This window comes from Carlito syrichta, unplaced genomic scaffold (genome assembly GCF_000164805.1).
Source record: "Carlito syrichta isolate Samal-C Ts95f unplaced genomic scaffold, Tarsius_syrichta-2.0.1 Scaffold303153, whole genome shotgun sequence".
In the NCBI taxonomy this organism is placed as follows: domain Eukaryota; kingdom Metazoa; phylum Chordata; class Mammalia; order Primates; family Tarsiidae; genus Carlito; species Carlito syrichta.
Window position 1 is genome coordinate 511,473 of NW_007247249.1, and position 19,323 is coordinate 530,795.

The following is a 19,323-nucleotide window of genomic DNA, read 5'->3' on the forward strand; positions in this document are numbered from 1 at the left end:
ATTAGCTGGGAGTGGTAACCTGTGCCTGTAGTTCCAGCTACTTGGAAGGCTGAGGCGGAAGGATCACAGGAGCCCATCAGGTTGAGACTGCAGTGGCCGGGAGCATGCCACTGCTCTCCAGCCTGGGTGACAGAGTGAGACTCCAACTCAAAAAAAAAAAAGGAAAAGAAAAAGAAAGAAAAGAACAAAGTCAGAGGACTGACATCACCCTACTTTAAGACTTACTATAAAGCTCCAGTAATCAGAACAGTATGCTATTGGTGAGAAAATAGACAAATAAATCAATGAAATGGTATAGAAAGCCCACAAATAGAGTTTCATAAATATAGCCAACTAATCTTTGACAAACAAGGAAAGACAAATCAATGGAGGAAAACCTGTCTTTAAAGCCGGGCTCAGTGGCTCAGCCTGTAATCCCGCGCCTTTGGGAGGCTGAGGTGAGTAGATTGCCTGAGAACGCGGGTTCAAGACCCACCTGGGCAACTTGGGGAGACTTCATCTCTACAATAAATTTTTTAAAATGAGCCGGGTTTGGTAGCTCGTGCCTGTAGTTCCAGCTACTCGGAAGGCTGAGGTGGAAGGATCGCCAGAGCCCCGCAGGTCGAGGCTGTGGTGGCCGGGAGCGGCCACTGCACTCCAGTCTGGGTGACAGAGTGAGAGTCCAACTCAAAAAAAAAAAAAAGAAAAACTGTCTTTATAACAAATGGTGCTGGAACAACTGGATATCCACATTTAAAAAAAAAATCTTGGCACTGACTTTACATCCTTCACAAAAATTAACTTCAAATGGGTCATAAACCTAAATGTAAAAATACAAAATCATAAAATTTTTAGAAGTACATAGGATAGCCGGGCTCAGTGGCTCAGCCTGTAATCCCGCGCCTTTGGGAAGCTGAGGTGAGTGGATTGCCTGAGCCCGCGGGTTCGAGACCTTCCTGGGCAGCGAGACCTCATCTCTACAATAAATCAAAAATCAGCCGGGCGTGGTAGCATATGCCTGTAGTTCCAGCTACCTGGAAGGCTGAGGCGGAAGGATCGCCGGAGCCCAGCAGATCGAGGCTGCGGTGGCTGGGAGCGACCACTGCACTCCAGTCTGGGCGACAGAGTGAGACTCCGACTCAAAAAAAAAAAAAAAAAGAAGTACATAGGAAAAGATCTAGATGACCTGGGGTACAGTGACGACTTTTTAGATACAACACCAAGGGCATGATCCATAAAAGAAGGCATTGATAAGCTAGGCTTCATTAAAGTTAAAAACTTCTGGCCGGGTTGGTGGCTGACACCTGTAATCCCAGCACTTTGGGAGGCCAAGGTAGGAGGATCACTTGAGTCCAGGAGTTTGAGACCAGCCTAGGCAACACAGCAAGACCTCGCCTCTACCAAAAAAAAAAAAAAAAAATCAGAAAATGAACCAGGCATGATGGCATGTGCATGTAGTCCCAGCTACTTGAGAGGCTGAAATGGAAGGATCACCTGAGCACAGGAGGTTGACGCTGTAGTGAGCTGTGATCGTGACACTGCACTTCAGCCCAGGCAACAGAGTGAGACCCCACCTCAAAGAAAAAGAAAAAAAAAACTTCTGCTCTGCAAAATACACTGTCAAAAGAATAAGAAAACAAGTCACAGACTAGGAGAAATATTTGCCAAAGATATATCTCATAAAGGACTATTGTGCAAAATATATAAAGAATTTTTTAAACTTACCAATATAAAAAATGAATAACCCAATTTTAAAATGGGGGCAACCCAGATGCCCTCCCACTGTGGGAGGTTTTCTGTCCTCAATGAATCCTGCTTTTTCACTTAAAAAAAAAAGGGGAGGGCCAAAGACCAGAGGAAACACCTCACTATCAAAAATATACAGATAGAAAATAAGATATGAAAAGATACTCAACATCATATATCATAAGGGAAATGCAAATTAAAATAACAATGAGATATGACTGCATACTCATTAGAACTGAAAAAAACAAATTTTGGCAAGCCTCAGCTTTAACCCTTCCTTAAATTATCTGAAACACTTCAGTGGTTTCCTTCAGTGGACTCCATGAATTTCCCCCTTTTTGCCCTGAGTCAGCTCAAGACAATTTTTGTCCCTTGCAAATAAAAAAGTACTAAATATCAAGGCTTGTGCTCTGGCAGTTTAAATACCATTAATTGAGTACAGTCATGTGTCACTTAAAGATATGTATTGAAAAATGCTTCATTAGGCAATTGTGTCATTGTACAAATATCATAGAGTGTACTTATACAAACTTAGATGGTCTAGCCTTGGTCTAACCTAGGTCTAGCCTATCACACCTAGGCTATATGGTATAGTCTATTGCTTCTAGGCAACCAATCTATGTAGCATGCTACAGTGCTGAATACTGTAGGCAATTTTTGTTGGCTGTTTATTTTGTTTTGTTTTGTTTTGTTTTATTTGAGTCGGAGTCTCACTCTGTCATCCGATTGAAGCACAGTGGTAAGATCACGGCTCACCACAGCCTTCACCTCCTAGGCTCAGCTGATCCTTCACCTCAGCCTCTGAAGTAGCTGGGACTATAGGCACATCCAACCACGGTTGACTAATTTTTTTTTTTTTTTTTTTGTAGAGATGAAGTCTTACTATGTTGCCCAGTCTGGTCTCGAACTTCTGGGCTCAAGCAATCCTCCCACCTCGGTCTCCCAAAGTGCTGGGATTACAGCAGTGAGCCACTGTTCCCAGTCAGCAGTTGTAACACAATGGTAACTATTTGTGTATCTGAACATATTTAAACTTAGAAAAGCTACAGTTAAAATATAGTAGAAAATAAATAATGGTACATCTGTATGGGGCTCTTACCACAAATGGAGTTGGAAGACCTAAAAGTTGCTCTGAGTGGGTCAGTGAATGAGTTGTGAGTGAATGGACATTATTGTACACTACTATAGATTTAATAAACACTGTACATTTAGGCTACGCTAAGTTTATTTTAAAATGTTTTTCTTCAACAATAAATTAACATTAATTAGCTTACTGTAACTTTTTTTTTTTTTGAGTTGGAATCTCACTCTGTCGCCCAGGCTGGAGTGCAGTGGCATGCTCACGGCTATAACTTTTTTACTTTATAAACTTTTAACTTTTTGACTCTTTTGTGATAACACTTACCTTGAAACGCAAACATATTGTGCAAAATACTTCCCATCTTTATATCTTTATTCTATAAGTTTTTTTGTATGATTGATTGATTGATTTTGGTTTTGGTTTTCTTACTTTTTAAACTCTTAGTTAAAAACTAAGACACAAACACACACTTTAGCCTAGACCTATACAGGGCAATATCATTGTCTTCCACCTCCACATCTTGTCCCACTGGAAGGTCTTCAAAGACAATAACACACATGGCACTGTCATCTCCTATGATAACAACGTCTTCTTCTGGAATCCCTCCTGAAGGACCTGCCTGAGGCTGTTTTACAGTTAACTTTTTCTTTATAAATAGAGAAATATGCTCTAAAACAGTAATATTAATAAAAAAGTATTGTAGACTAAATAAGTAAAACAGCAACGTAGTCATTTATTATCAATATGTTGGGCTGAGCCGGGCTCGGTGGCTCAGCCTGTAATCCCGTGCCTTTGGGAGGCTGAGGTGAGCGAATTGCCTGAACCCGTGGGTTCGAGACCCGCCTGGGCAGCAAGACCTCATCTCTACAATAAATCAAAAAATCAGCCGGGCGTGGTAACGCATGCCTGTAATTCCAGCTACTCGGAAGGCTGAGGCAGAAGGATCGCCGGAGCCCAGCAGGTCGAGGCTGCGGTGGCCGGGAGCGGCCACTGCACTCCAGTCTGGGCGACAGAGTAAGACTCCAACTCAAAAAAAAAAAAAATATGTTGGGCTGTGGCGTTAAGATGGCAATGACATCACTAGATGATAGGAATTTTTCAGTTCCATTATAATATTATGGGATCACTGTTGTATATGCTGTCTGTTCTTGACCAAAATGTCATTATGAGGCAAGACTGTAGTTGTCATGTAAGAACAAATATATTTAACTTCGGTTGCCCAAAAGTCACAGATTCAACCCTCAGCATGGGTAGGCAGACAGGATGATTATGGCGGTAATAACTTCTAACTGGGTGAGTAGAGAAAACTTCCTTCCCCCCTCTATATTGATTTCATCCTCTATAAAATGACCACAATAGCAAGAATAAAATGTCCATATGTTCATACTTTGCCTCACCTTCAATAATCAGCTTAAATGCCAACTGTCTTCACAGTCTATCCTCATTCCTTATCTTCAGATAACTTCTTCCTCCCCTGCTCCAATAAATTTTACATAAAACACTCCCACCCTTTTTACCTTGGTATAATTAGATAAGCATGTCTGATATTCCTTATTAAACTGTAAATTTCCTAAAGACAAGTGTTTATTTTATCTTTATTGGTCCACCCATAGCACCTAGTATGACACAAATAAAGTGGGAAGTAAGTATTTGTTGAAAGAATAAATCAAGAACAAACTGAGACAAGATATGAAGAACCCCTTGTAAAAGCATAAATGTGCTACATATATGCAAGATCTGATTATCACTTCCTGAGCGAGTGATCTTGGGCTAGTACTTTAACCCCTTTGGGTTTCTCACCAGCAAACTTCCTATGAACAAGGATCATAGGGAAGGTGCAATTGTCTTCTGTTTGCTTTTGATTTTAATTTCCTACTATTGATTTTAAAGAAACGAAAATGAGGGTTGGGTACAATAAAACACTTGTGCTCATAAAGATAAAAAGCAGAAATGAGATATTGTTGAGGAAATGGTGGAGATAAGTTAACTGAAATCACAGGTAAAATAGTCACTCTTACTGAGCTCTAAATTTAGCACTAAGCTTCCTGGTAGCCAAGGCAAAAAGCAAATCACCCGGTGGTCGAGGTTCTCATGGTTAGAAAAAAAAGATCAGGCGGGCTCAGTGGCTCAGCCTGTAATCCCGCGCTTTGGGAGGCCAAGGTAGTGGATTGCCTGAGCCCGAGGGTTCGAGACCCGCCTGGGCAACTTGGCGAGAGCTCATCTCTACAATTAATCAAAAAACTAGCCGGGCGTGGTAGTGCGCGTCTGTAGTTCCGGCTACTTGGGAAGCAGAGGTGGAAGGATCGCCGGAGCCCAGCAGGTCGAGGCTGCGGTGGCCGGGAGCGGCCACTGCACTCCAGTCTGGGTGACAGAGTGAGACTCCAACTCAGAAAAAAGAAAAGAAAAAAAAGATCATACCAGTTATGAAAAAAAGACACCCCTCTTCCCAGGGCTGCCTACTAGAAGGAACTATGGTGTCATTCCCTTAAACAAGCTGATGAATAACAATGTGGGCAAGATCCTTGATGGTGCTATCATGAAATCAGCAAGGCTGCTGAAGAGCTCCTGATCTAGAGAAGCCCTGCTTTTGGTGAAGAAAGGGTTTCAAGCAAAGAGCTAGTTCCCAGCCAACACCCAGCACCGAGCAGCTGCATCCATTGGCCAGTCACATCATTATTTAATTTTGTCTGACTGGACGTAGGAAAATGCCTGCCTAAAACAACTATTTTCAATCTGGCATGCGGTTGGGCTGTTTTTTCTGACAATACTTTGCCATTGAATTGAGTTCTTTATTAAAACAGATCATGACTCCTGAGTGTAAAACACAAGCCATAATAATAAGCCATGATCGCAGCATTGGTTTCCTGTTTCCTGTGGCAGAAGGGCATGTGACAAATTGATCTAAAAAGTCATCAATTGTTTGCAAGTTAAAGAGAAGAGTATTGCTTGGGGAGATGGGGGAAGGGGGTTGAGAAAACATCCACACCAGAAGGTGGAGGCTTTTTGAATCTGGATGATGAGTACCTGGGCCTCTGTTGTTCTAGTCTCTCTGCTTTTGTGTCTTTGAAAATATCCATAGTAAAAAAAAAAAAGAAAGAAAAAAAAGAAAATATCCATAGTAAACATGTTTTTAAGACATGTATCACACAAGATTCTGAATGTGAAAAGTGATTTGAGCCTTGGGATGCACTATCCAGAAGTTACTGTCTACTCCTTGCTGCTGCTGTGACCAACGGCCCCATGAGGCCCCAAGTAGCTTTCCAGAGTTCACACGTAGGCCTTGTCCCCAAGTCCTGGCTGAGAGAAGCCTGTGACCCAGTGGATTCTGAATGATCCTAGAAGCACCTCAAACAATGAGTCAATTGTTCCCATCCCAGTGGCTGGGCTTAGCTCCCCCAATGGCTGCTACAAGAAACTTTGACCCTTAGTGGAAGTGGAGGAGGGGAGGGGTGGACAGGGGCTCTGGCCCTCCCTGGGGTGGGGGAGGGAGAATATGGTGCTGTCCCCAGGGACTCGTGGGTCTGGGATGGGAAGAAAGAAAGAGATGGAGGGGAATGGGAGGAAAAGAGGGATAATGTTCCAGGGAAGCCAAGGCTTCTCTGCCTGCAGACAAGTAAGCTGGCTTTGCAGTTGAAGCTGCAGACACTAAGGAATGAAAAGGGGTGGCCCAGTGAGGAGGAGCCAGCAGCCTCAGAGTCCGCCATGCAGGAGGGGCTTCAGCAATGCTGGAGGTGAAGGTTGTGACCTGGGAGTGAAAGGAGCATGGAGAGAGTGAACCCTCTTCTCCCAGAGCCAAGTTCAAAGAAACTTCACACTGCAGACGGATGCTGATACAATCTAATTCCATAAAGATTGGTGCAAGAAAGGGATATGCCTGGCCCAGAGGTAACAGACTAAGAAGTAAGCTCTGATCTGACCCCCTCTCCGCCCTCCTCCCCCATGCCCTGGAGCTCAGCAATCCCCTTTCCCCAAGCAGCAGCCAGCTTTGCTCTTTTCTTCCCTTTGAAGAAAGCAAAAAGAGAGTATGCTTTGATTTTCCTAAAACAAACACTGTGTTGAGTAAAGAGATAAGCCCAGCCTCGGTTGGCTCAGGCTTCCCCAGGCAAGGGAAGTCACACTTCATATTTCCAACATGAAAGTCCAAGAAGGGCCGGGTCTTACACAGGCAAAAAACTGAGAAGCTGTTGGCCCATGTTCTTCTGCAGTGAGAGGCCTAACACAAGAGGGGGAATCTGCTATGACCTGGTGACAGTTGTAGCTGAGGTACGTTTCTCTGCCAGCCAGGCATGCCTGTCCAGAACCAGTAAGATCCAACCCAGAGCCAGGCAGATTCCCCCAGAGGGGACTTCGAGGTTGATGCTCGAGAAGTTACCAGCTCCCAAGTCTGGGGCATTGGGAAAATAAACTTGCTGGGGAGGAACGTTGTTCACTAAGAAGCTGACTAACACAAGATACAAGAGGCAGAAGGGGAAAAGGCTTGCAGATGTAGGAGGACCCCTCTTTCTCATGCCCGCGCTCCTAGTCTCTCTGGCCCTCGTGCCTACACTACACACTTGGGGTGATGAGTACACAGCCAGGCACTCAGTGTTCTGGGTGCTTTTCTTGATGTATCTCACTTAGCGCCCTCAACACACTTAGCCAGGTACTACCGTTTTCTCTGTTTACAGATAAATAAGTCAAAGCACAGAAGGAAGAAAAATCCCTCCAGGTCATACGTAGTTCACAAGGTGGTGAACTGGGGTTTGGACCCTTATCTTTGAACTGAATCATCGGCCTCAGCCCTCTCTCACCTCAGCTGCCTGGTGCCCCACAGACTCCCCTGCAGGTGATTTGGCTCTCAAGATAGTCACCTAAGCCTGTTTCCATGGATGCTTGGCCGTCAACAGATAGGATGACTCTCCAACCCTCTCCCTCAGTGCCACAGCACCTCTCCTTAGGCCCCTCCTGTTCCCTTTCTCCAGATTTCTCCCACCCCCACGGCCCTTGGCACAAAGCCTATAAGTATATATTCCTCTCTCCTCATCTCTCACTAAAAAAGCCAATTCCACACGACTTTCCCCAAAGGAAAGAATGAAAAGAAGAAGAAATAAAATAGTTCCCCATGTGTAGCTCCAATATTCTTTTTTTTTTTCTTTTCTGTCAAGTTGGGCTTGCCAAGCCAGTCTCTCATGATGGAGCAGAGGACTCGGATGGTAGTGGCAGCACACGCAGGTTCAGGTGTGCATGCCATGAGAAGATGTGGTCAGGATGGACACGTACCCTGGACATGAAGATGAAGGACCTGGGCCTGTTCATGAGACCAAGAGAGCAGAGCCCAGGAATAGGACATCACCATTACTACTGACTGGCAATGGCCACTGTGTGTCATTGACCAAGTGTCATTGTGGGCTAACAAGACACAGGGAGAAGAGACAAGACTCTGTAGGAACCTTTCAGAAATAATCCATCTGACAGAGAAGCAAATGCCAAAAAGAAGTCAATCTCTTGGCTTGGGACAGTGACCTAATCAACTAACTTATCTCTGTGGCAAAGCTATAAAGAAGTTCTTGGTCTCAAAAAAGGAATATAGAGGGGGAAACCTTACAGACTAGTGTTGGCAGATAGCATTTTGACCAACCATGACAGGTATTCCTATCTGCTTCTAGAGATGTCTGGAATGAGCTAGGCTCTGCATAGCTTGGTGACACCTCTTAATTAATTTTTCCTGAATCTGTATTTCCTGAACTACCCTCTAAACTTAATTTTCTTAGTAGATTGTACTGCAAAAGAGAAGCAAATTGCAACAACAAACATTGTCATATATTAAGTTCTTTCCAAGTGCTTTACAGATAGTTCCTCATTAAACTTTCATAATACCCCTCTGAATTAGGGTTATTTTATAGACAAAGGAAGATGTTGGTCTGACTACCTTCATTCCCCTGTACAAAATGTGTTGGTGGTATAGTGGTGAGCACAGCTGCCTTCCATTCCCTGTGCATTTTAGTGCAGTGCCTTGCATATACAGTTGATTTTCAATTATTTGCTCAATTAAATTACACAGGATTTAACAACACTCTGGAATTAAGAACCTCTTTACCACAAATTGCAAATGAGAACTTTTTTCCTTTATTATCATAGTAAGAAAAATAACTAATATTCCTTGGTCTTACTTGCGCCAAGCACTATGTCTAGTGCATCACATTCACGATCTAACCTGGCACAAAAATCTTATTATTTTCTCCATTATAAATGTAGTTCCAGAGATTTAGAGAGGCCATTACAAAGGATCAAAGTCAGAATTTAAGCCTGTGCTCAAATTAAGAATCAAACAATCTGAATGTAGAGTGTGTGCTCTTTTTTTTTTTTTTTTTTTTGAGTTGGAGTCTCACTCTGTCGCCCAGACTGGAGTGCAGTGGCCGCTCCAGCCACCGCAACCTCAACCTGCTGAGCTCCAGTGATCCTTCCGCCTCAACCTTCCAAGTAGCTGGAACTACAGGCATGCACTACCACGCCTGATTAATTTTTGATTTATTGTAGAGACGAGGTCTCGCCAAGTTGCCGAGGTGGGTCTCGAACCTGCGGGCTCAGGCAATCCACTCACCTTGGCCTCCCAAAGTGCTGGGATTACAGGCTGAGCCACCAAGCACAACCAGAGTATATGCTCTTAATACCAAAAATAAAACATTGAAAATGAAATTCATGCGATGAAGAAATGGGGAAAATCCACCATAGTCCATTCCTACACTGTTGCATTCCTATAACCACAATGTCCCCCACTGTCTCACCAATTTCCACTATTTAATGTTCGGTGTCCTTCCAAATGCTTTTGGGTACACACACATATATGTTATTACATACTGTTTGTTTTCAAAATGATATCATGCTTATAATACTGACCTGCAACTTGCTTATTTTTAACAATTCCAGGAACCTCTCCATATAAGCATATTTAGCTTGTTATGAGCTGAATTGTGTCCCCCAAAATTCATACGATGAGTCCTAACCCCCAATACCTCAATATAACTGTACCTGGAGACAGTGCCTTTAAAGAGGTAATTAAGCTAAAATGAGGTAATTAGGGTGGACCCTAATTCAATATGATTGGCATTCTTATAAGAAAAAAGAGATGGAAACACAGACACACACAGAGAGAAGATTATGTGAAGATGGCCATCTCCAAGTCAAGGAAAGAGGTCTCAAAAGTAATCAGCCCTTTGCTGACACTTTGATCATAAACTTCTAGCCTCCAGAATTGTGAGAAAATTAATTTCTATTGTTTAAGCCACCCAATCTGTAGTCCTTATTACAGCTGTTCTGGCAAATTAGAATATAGCTATACTACATTTCTTTTTAATTGCCATATATGATTCCATTTTATAAATGTATCATAATTGTTTTAAATAATTTCCTTTTTGATAAGTGCCTACGTCCTTTATCTCTCACTTTCTTTTTCTTTTTCGTCCTTCCCCTCCTTTTTCTTTATTCTTCTTTTTTAATTGTAAACAATGCTGTGATGAACATTCCTATAGGTATATTCTTGCATATTTACAGGCAAATTTTTTCATAGATTAGATTTGTTAAAGAGGAGTTCTTATGTCAAATAACAAGCATATCTTATAAGTCAATAACATTGCCTAGCAACTTTGAGATTTGCGTGCATGTAGTTTGTTAAATAATTCATCACAGTTCTTTCCCTGCATTAAATTGGTTTTCTGCTCTCCTTTCTATGTCACACGATTCATTTGACCTTTTTTAGAGAGAGGGAACTAAAAAAGGGGGCAGGGAGAACAGTTACTCACATACTTAACTCTGAAAAATGACAGAGCCCTCCACCACACAGAAATCAAGGAACCTGTTCTGCCTCTAGTTTCTGTTTAGGGCTCATTGTCTCTTGAGTTCCCTAAGCAATTTCTTAAACTTGTAGAGACCACACTAAACACCCTAGAAAGTGACATAGTTGTTATTGCTAAATATGTCATTGTTGTCATTGCTGAATTCCTCCAGGAATAGTTCTGGGTGGAAACTGGCAGCAACATGACAGTGTTGGAGAATTATCCACAGTTGGTTTCAAAGAGCTCAATACATTAACGCAGAGACTCATTTCTGGCACAAAGCATATACATCTATAGTCTCCTTTCCACATTTCTCTTCCCTAAAAAGTCAATACCACATGATTTCAGAATATGATTTCCTTGTTTAGACACCAGCCTTTCCATTGCTATGCCTCAGCATAAAACCCCAACCTGCTGGGCAGAACTCAAGCCCCCACCCGTGATCTGATTTTACACCCTTCTTGCCCACCACACCTCTCAGGCACAGCACTCTGCCCCAAGCCAACCTCTTCACATTCCATAGAGTTCTCAGTTTTCCATCCCTACCCTATGTCCTTGCTCCAGTCAATTGTAGTCTCAACATTAGACAATGACCTTTCAGAGTGCAGATCCTATGTCTTGTATTCCATACTTCTGGAATTCACTGAGAAAATAGCAACTAATAAAATATTGAAAAGGGGGAGGAAAATAAAAAGATCAAGACACAAGCCCTGTGTCAAGGAGACTATCCCTTCAAGTCCCCCCACACCATCTGCAGGTTGTCCTCTCCAGCCTCCAATTCAGATCTATGCGCTTTTCCTCATTCACTTCAGCTCCTCCTCCTTTGTAAAACTGTTGGGTCTGCTCTACACCATTTATTTCCTAAGTTTATGCACAATCTTTGACCTGGACTACAGATCTTTCTTATCCCTCACAGCTCAAAGCACTCACTGCAATAGACAGCTCTTGAACAGAACTGAAACTACCATCCACCACTAAACCCATTCTTCTCTGATGCTTGAGACAAATAAAACTTAGCTGTTGAGAATCTCTGTAATATAAGAGGCCCAGGAGTAGCCATTCCTACTGTTTCTAGTCCCAAATCCTAGCAAGCCAGCTGGTAGTCACTTACTAACTTTTATAAACGTCAGTTTTCTAATCTCCAAAATGGGACTAATAATAGAATGTAGTTCATCAAGTTGCTATGAGGACAAACAACATGTAACAGATAAACACTTATAACCTATAAACACATATAAGCACTTTAACAGTGTCTGGGTGTTGAAAGCCCTTCATTCGCAACCGCAGCGGCCTTCTTTTTGTACCGTTTTCCAGAAGGAGCCCAGGTTTCTTTCCCCAAGGAGCAGTACAAAGAAAATGCAGTGATGAGAGCTACCCACTGGGCGGCAGTGCAGAGTTCAAAACACATTTTGTGTGCTAGGTATGGGCATGAAAAGTGAAGGGAAGAAATAGAAATATTTATGTATCTCTCTCGGTCACTGACATCTAAAATTACTCTAAAAAGTCCAGAGGAACGAAGGAAACTGCAGAAGCTAATCTATATACTGAAACTTCTCAAACAGTTATTCTTTGGAGGGCTGCCTACATATGGAAGAGCAGGTTGATATGCCTTGAGCGAGGAAGTTCCAAATAGGGGTGAAGCAGCATGGAAATTTCCAAAAAATACATCTCCTTTTGATTCGAAAAAAAGTAGCAGACAAGAGCTTTTGAAAATCCCCTTGGAGCCCGGGCTCGGTGGCTCAGTCTGTAATCCCAGCACTTTGGGAGGCCGAGGTGAGTGGATTGCCTGAGACCACGGGTTCGAGACCCACCTGGGCAACTTGGCAAGACCTTGTCTCTACAATAAATCAAAAATTAGCTGGGCGTGGTAGCGCACACCTGTAGTTCCAGCGACTTGGAAGGCTGAGGCGGAAGGCTCGCCAGAGCCCAGCAGGTCGAGGCTGCAGTAGCTGGGAGCAGTCACTGCACTCCGGTCTGGCTGACAGAGTGAGACTCCAACTCAAAAAAAAAAAAGAAAGAAAGAAAGAAAGAAAATCCCCTTGGAGTTGAGATTTTTTTTCAATTTACGAAATCAATGAGTCTTCCTTAGGGCTTGAAAAGCCACTTTCCCAGGACTGTGGGGAGAAAACAACAGTGGCCTAAACCATTGGAATCCCCATTTCAGATAGAGATTGAGCAGCAAGGAAATTTAGCCAAATCACTTCAGGAAGGTTTTGTTGCCCAGATATAATGTAATTAATAACCAAGTCCAATGCCTCAACTAACAAACAAGGAAATGGACGCCTAAAGAAGACAAGCCATCTGCTAAAGGTCACTGGGCCCAGTGCTAGCAGAGCCAGGCCAGAAGCCTGGATTTCCTGTCTCTCAGGGGTGTGGTTGTCCAGGTCACCCGAGCCATGTCTAAATAGGTGACTTTAAAGAAATAAGAATAGCCCGGGCTCGGTGGCTCAGCCTGTAATCCTGCACCTTTGGGAGGCTGAGGTGAGTGGATTGCCTGAGCCCGAGGGTTCGAGACCCGCCTGGGCAGCGAGACCTCATCTCTACAATAAATAAAAAAATCAGCCGGGTGTAGTAGCGCATGCCTATAATTCTGGCTACTGGGAAGGCTGAGGCAGAAGGATCGCCGGAGCCCAGCAGGTCGAGGCTGCGATGGCCGGAAGCGGCCACTGGACTCCAGTCTGGGCGACAGAGTGAGACTCCAACTCAAAAAAAAAAAAAAAAGAAAGAAATAAGAACAAAGTGCCCTTACCAAGACACTGTGTCCTGGATTCATGGGAAACTAGGAGAAACTTTCCCATCCAGCAATTAGGTATTCATCCAATGATCTCAAAGGCAATCTATATGTAACACACTTTCCCAGGACTGTGAGGAGAAAACAGCAGTGACCTAAACCATTGGAATCCCCATTTCAGATAGAGATTGAGCAGCAAGGAAATTTAGCCAAATCACTTCAGGAAGGTTTTGTTGCCCAGATATAATACATAAACCTTCTCATTCAGAAGATCTCCATTTTCCTCAGCCTGACTCCGATCCTCTTGCCAATCCAGTCCACAGTGTGTTACACATGAAAGCCACAGGGTTCCTTATGGGTAACATATGTTGCTGAAACATGTGGAGCCATAATATCTCATAACCCAGTGATACTGTCCCTAGAGTTAACATAACTCCGTTAACATATGTTTCTGCTATTCCCATCCTGAGATACGAGTATTGAAATATATTATGCACAATGTATGGTTAATTGAAAGATACAGGGGGTATATTAAAAAATAAATCTGTTTATATGACCTATGCTGAAATACGTTTGAAATACCATACAGTTGCTTTCACACTAGTGTATGTGAACTATTTCTGTTGTTTCCTCTTATCTCTCTATCCTTTTTCCTTTCAATCTCCCATGTCTTCTTTTGTCTTCTTGGTGCCAAGCTAAGAGAAATAAGATTAGAGGGGGGTGTGATGCCAGGAACTAAGGCAGTGAGTAAGGAGGTATGGCAGGAAGCGAGGAGCAACAGGAAAAAGCATCAGTTATCCCATACCTCTGAATCCCAGCAGTACTATATTTTATAAACTTAATCCCAAGAGGAAATCAAGTGTATTCCCTTTTCCCTACCCTGTTGCATGGTCATGTTCATGTGTCAAGGAATGGCCTGATTTTATACTTCTTTTGTAAAGCAAGGAAGTTGTTGAGCTGAAACGCATTAATCTGCATTTCCTCTGACACTTCTTTTATTGTCATACTCTGCACACAGTTAGCTCTAAGACCTGTTCATACTTCTCCTATAAATTTCTAGAATTTATGTCATCCTCTCCAATCCATTTACACCGCCAGGCTTTCGTGATCTTAAATGTGGATTACTGGAGGAGCCTCTTACTTGATCTTTCTGCCAACAGTCTTTTCCTATCCCAATCCATGCTTGCTACCAGCTCACTAGAGCTGTGAGCTAACTAAAAAAAAAATTATTTTATTATTTTATTTTATTTATATATATTTTTTTAATTTTAAAGATGTGGTGTACAATTCAGGGTTAGGCATACAAATATTGATTATGCAGTTACCCTTGTTGATGAGGTGTGCCTCTCCCTCCCCTAGCAGTTTCCCTCAACTGCCAATCACCATGAGCTAATTAAAATCTTATCTGATTTTTAAAACTGATCTAAAACCCTTCCGTTAGCCAGACGTGGTAGTGCATGCCTGTAGTTCCAGCTACTTGGAAGGCTGAGGCAGAAGGATCACTGGAGCCCAGCAGGTCGAGGCTGCAGTGGCCGGGAGTGTGCCACTGCACTCCAGTCTGGGTGACAGAGGGAGACTCCAACTCCAAAAAAATAAAATAAAACCCTTCCATTGCTCTATGCTGCCTACCAAACAAAGCACAAACTCCTCAACATCGCATGGAAGGTCTTTCATGATCAAATCCCAGCCCAGCTCAGCCCAACCTTTGAGGCCACCACTCTCTCCCATGCATTCTATAGTCCAGCCGTACCAAGCTGTCGCCATTTCTGACTTCCTATGCCACTGGGCATGTGATTACACTTTGAGGATTCACCTTATCTACCCAACGAATTCTATTCATTCTTCCTGACTCAGTTCAAGCATCATTTCCTCTGTGAGGTCTTCCCAGATCTACTCAAAGTGATTACTGCAATAGCTTCTTGTATAATACCATAGATCTATAAACATCCCTCTGTTATAGCATTTCTCACACTGCATCATCATCATTTGCTTGTGCCTGTCTCCCTAACAAGTTGTGAGCCCCTTGAGGAGCAGGACAAGTGGTTCATTCTAAGACTCATTCAATAAATATGGAGTTCAGAGCCCTAACTCTGCCATTTATAAGTTGGAGGAACATTTACCTGGTCCCTAACATCTTAGGTTCTCACCTTCTTCACATGTAAAGGGGGGCAATGACAGAATATAGTTCATAATGTTGTCATGAACAAAAAATAAGACAGATAAAGACCTTAACATAATGCTTATACATAGTTAATGCTGAGTGATGGCTATTATTATATTATTACTGTGTGCCAAGCACTTACTAAGTACAAGGACAATTAAGGCCCATTTCAAGGTTCCTAGCCTATAACTGAAGAGATGGATAAGCAATTAACACTATGTGAGAGGACACAGAGGGTGTCATGACAGTTTGAGATAGGGTACCTACTGCTGAATCTAAAAGTCATTCCTGAAGGACAGACTGAAAGGAGATGAATCTGGAGCAGGGAGGCCAGGTATGGACTACTGACATGCTCCAGCTGAGATGGTGGCCTGCACTGAAGCAGCTGCCATGGGAAGGGAAGAAGGAGACCAAGTTTGAAGACACTCTGGAAGTGGAAACAAGTCATGTGACTAAATGAATGATGAGATGTTGGAGGTCCGTGCAGGAGTAGAGTCTGGGTGAGCACAGGTGGGCGAGAGGGTGAGGCTTACAGACTGAGGAGCCGTCAATATGTCAGTTTCCGCTGAAGCCGTGAAGGACCATGAGATCCTCAAGACAAGCGTATGTAATGAGTCGAGCGTAGGACTGCAAGGAGCACTAGCACAAAGGTGGTTGTGAAGGTCAACAGGACCAAGTATGCGGATAGAAAAATGCTTGCTCCGAGAAGTACCCTCACACTTTCAGAGGAGGCAGGCTCCTTCATCCCTCTTTGTTTGTTCATATTCTCAGGGAAGCCCTTATTTACAAATACTCACTGACCACTGGCTATGTCCCAAGCCCTGGGTTAGGTGCTGGGTGTAACTGCAGCTTCAGAGCCAGATTCCTATGCACCGCAGACCCAGCCCAGAGAGGGTTCTTGGAGAGGTCATGTCATCCTCCTGAACACATTTCCATAGGACTCCCAAAGGCTATTTTCTCAAAAATTTCAACAACAAAACCACCTCAAGAGAATGTTGGGCATGGTGGCTGGCTTACGCCTGTAATCCCAGCACTTTGGGAGGCAAAGACGAGAGTATTGCCTGAGCCTACAGGTTCAAGACTAGCCTGAGGGACATGGCGAGATCTCGTCTCTGCAATAAATCAAAAAATTAGCCAGGTGTGGTGGCGCACATCTGTAGTTCCTGCTACTTGGAAGATTAAAGAGGAAGCAGAAGGATTGCCTGAACCCAGCAGGTCGAGGCTGCAGTGGTTGTGAGTTTGATGCTGCACTCCAGTCTGGGCAACAGAGTAAGACTCCAACTCAAAAAAACCCCAGAAAAACAGAGTATCTGCTCAATTGCCCATGGCAGAGGTGATGGGTCCTCTCACTGAGATTAGAATCTTAGTCCCATGAGGTCATCTGAACAGTTCGTCAGAAGTCTGGAACAGCAGTGGCTCAGCCCCTATATACTGTCTAGGACTGTGGCCAGGTTGGGGGAGGTGGTGAAAAGAAGGGATTATTTGTAACAACCTAGGGGTGCAGTTGAAATCTCATCATTCACCATGACAATATCTTCACCCTTTTCCCAAATTCAGTTTTTCCTGAGGAATGTTTTACTCTCTTCATCTCCTTCTATCTTGTCCTTTCTGCCAAAATGGCTCTCCTTTGAAAACAAATAGTTCTGTTTCTTCTTTGGAATGCCTCTGGAGGTCAGAAACTTTTATTTCCTCCTTAACAACACACAACATTCTGATCAGTGTGTGGAATGTGGTTTACATTACTGACCACAGCACAGGGGAGGAGAACAAAGGGCCACCCAGCGGAGCACCTAGGGGTGGATGGGAGTGCCTGGGCGCCTGTGGTGGGAGGGGAAGGTGAGAGCTGAGCTTCTAGCTGCTCTTGCCTCCACAGTCTCATGTTTGGGATCAGCAAACATTTCACTGCAGCCCTCTCATCATCTGCCATGGGCTCAGGGGTGTCACGGTGGCAGTGGCATCTGTTCCGCTCTTCTGGAACTTGTTGGGATTGCAGGTTTCAGGGCTGACTCACCCACCGAGGGCAGGACACAAGCCAAACAGCAACAGAAAGACTCCTGGGTCACACACACTGTCCTTGTCCATGCCAGCTCAGCCTGCTGGGGGCTAGCCAGGGCTTGCTAAGCAGGTGGAGCATGACCCAGGAGGTCAAGCCCTTTTTGCAATTATTGAAACTTTTTCTCACTGAGGCAAGAACACATTCCCCTCACGAGGATGGATTACAAAGGACATTGTTCCTGCCTCTCTTCAAAGCTAGCAAGGTTAGGAAACTGCTCCTTCCTTCTCTAGGAAGCTTAAAAATATAGGCAGATCCATTGCTACCCCCATTACCTAAGTTGAAGATCTCCCAAGCCTCCAGGCTGAGATGTCAGTTGGGAACCAGCCTCCTCTGCTTCCTCATTTCATTTGCTGACCCTCAAACCAGCCCAGGGGACCTTTTCCTCAGAAAGGTTTCACTGGCAATTGCTACAAAGGGAAACAAAAGGGGTCACAAAAGTAACCCCAGAAATATGACAATGTCTCAGGCAAATTTTACAAAGATCCTACAGTCGCTGACTCCCAGCTTAGACATGAACCCAAAGCCCATAAGAGTGTTTGGGTCAGACTGTGCCTGTCCCTTCCAGACCTCCACCTAGCTCATAGAGTCACACAGTCTCTTCTGGCTGGTTTATCGTTCTTCCAGAATCTTCTATCAAATGCTGAAACTTGGCCCATGGTCCCCTCCCTGGTCCTTCACTCATGCCTCAAGGGGTGGCTCTCTCAGCTTATGAGGAAGTCATTCCCCCATTGCTTTGCCTTGCCGGAAAGTCAAGATGAGAAACAATCCTTTCTGAACCCCAAAACGAGATCAAGTAATCAAATGCCTAACAGAACATTAAATCTACTCTTCTCGCTTTGTAGATAAGAAATGAGATCTGAAGAGAGGATCTCAGATCTGGAACTAGCATGAGTTTCTAGATGTTCTTTAAAATACGTGATTCCTCTCTCTCATGCCTATATATTTGCTAAAATTTCCAGAGCAGAACAGAACCAGGAAGAAGGAAACATTTCCCAAAGAGAATGAAACTTTCCCTCAGGAAATAGGTTTCCTCCTAAGGCAGGTGACTGGAAGCCCTGCATGATGGGGTCCCTCTGGCCTCTTCTTGTGCCTCACCCCTCCTTACCAAGGTACAGTCCCACAGGCCTCTCTCAGACCCTCCTTGTACCCCTCTCCACTGGCTTCCAAGCCTAGCCTGTTTGGCTCATCCGCTGAAAAGCTCCCATCCCATCTCCTGAAAGGCTGTTGTCTCATCCTTCAGTCTCAGTTCAGTTGTCCTATCCTATCTGAGGCTTTCCTTGATCACTCTACACACCACCCACAAACACCCAAACCCAAGCCCTCTCTCTCTCGGCATCAGTTGGTTTCTTCTTCAATGTACCACAATCTGTCATGACACTGTCTCTTGGCTTTTTGACTTGAGCTGTGGCCCCTCAGCTAACCTGGGAGCTGCACCTGTTGCGCCTGCCATGGTCTATGCCAGAACTGTGCGTGCCATGGTCACTGCTGCCTCCATAACTCCCAGCACCGTGGCTGGCACAAGGTGAGTGTTCCATGATCGTGGTGAATCCATGTGTTGAGTGAGATGAAGTCACAGAGACAGAAAGTGAGTTTTAAATACTTACAACTTTATTAGAAGTAGGCTGTTGTCACCTCAGCAGCCAACTCCCATGTATACACAGTATACACAGCCCAGCCAGGACCCAGATCCTTTCATCCTTCTGCAGTACACGGAATGCAAAAGAACCAAACACAAAATGGCCAGGGCAGGGGGGCTAT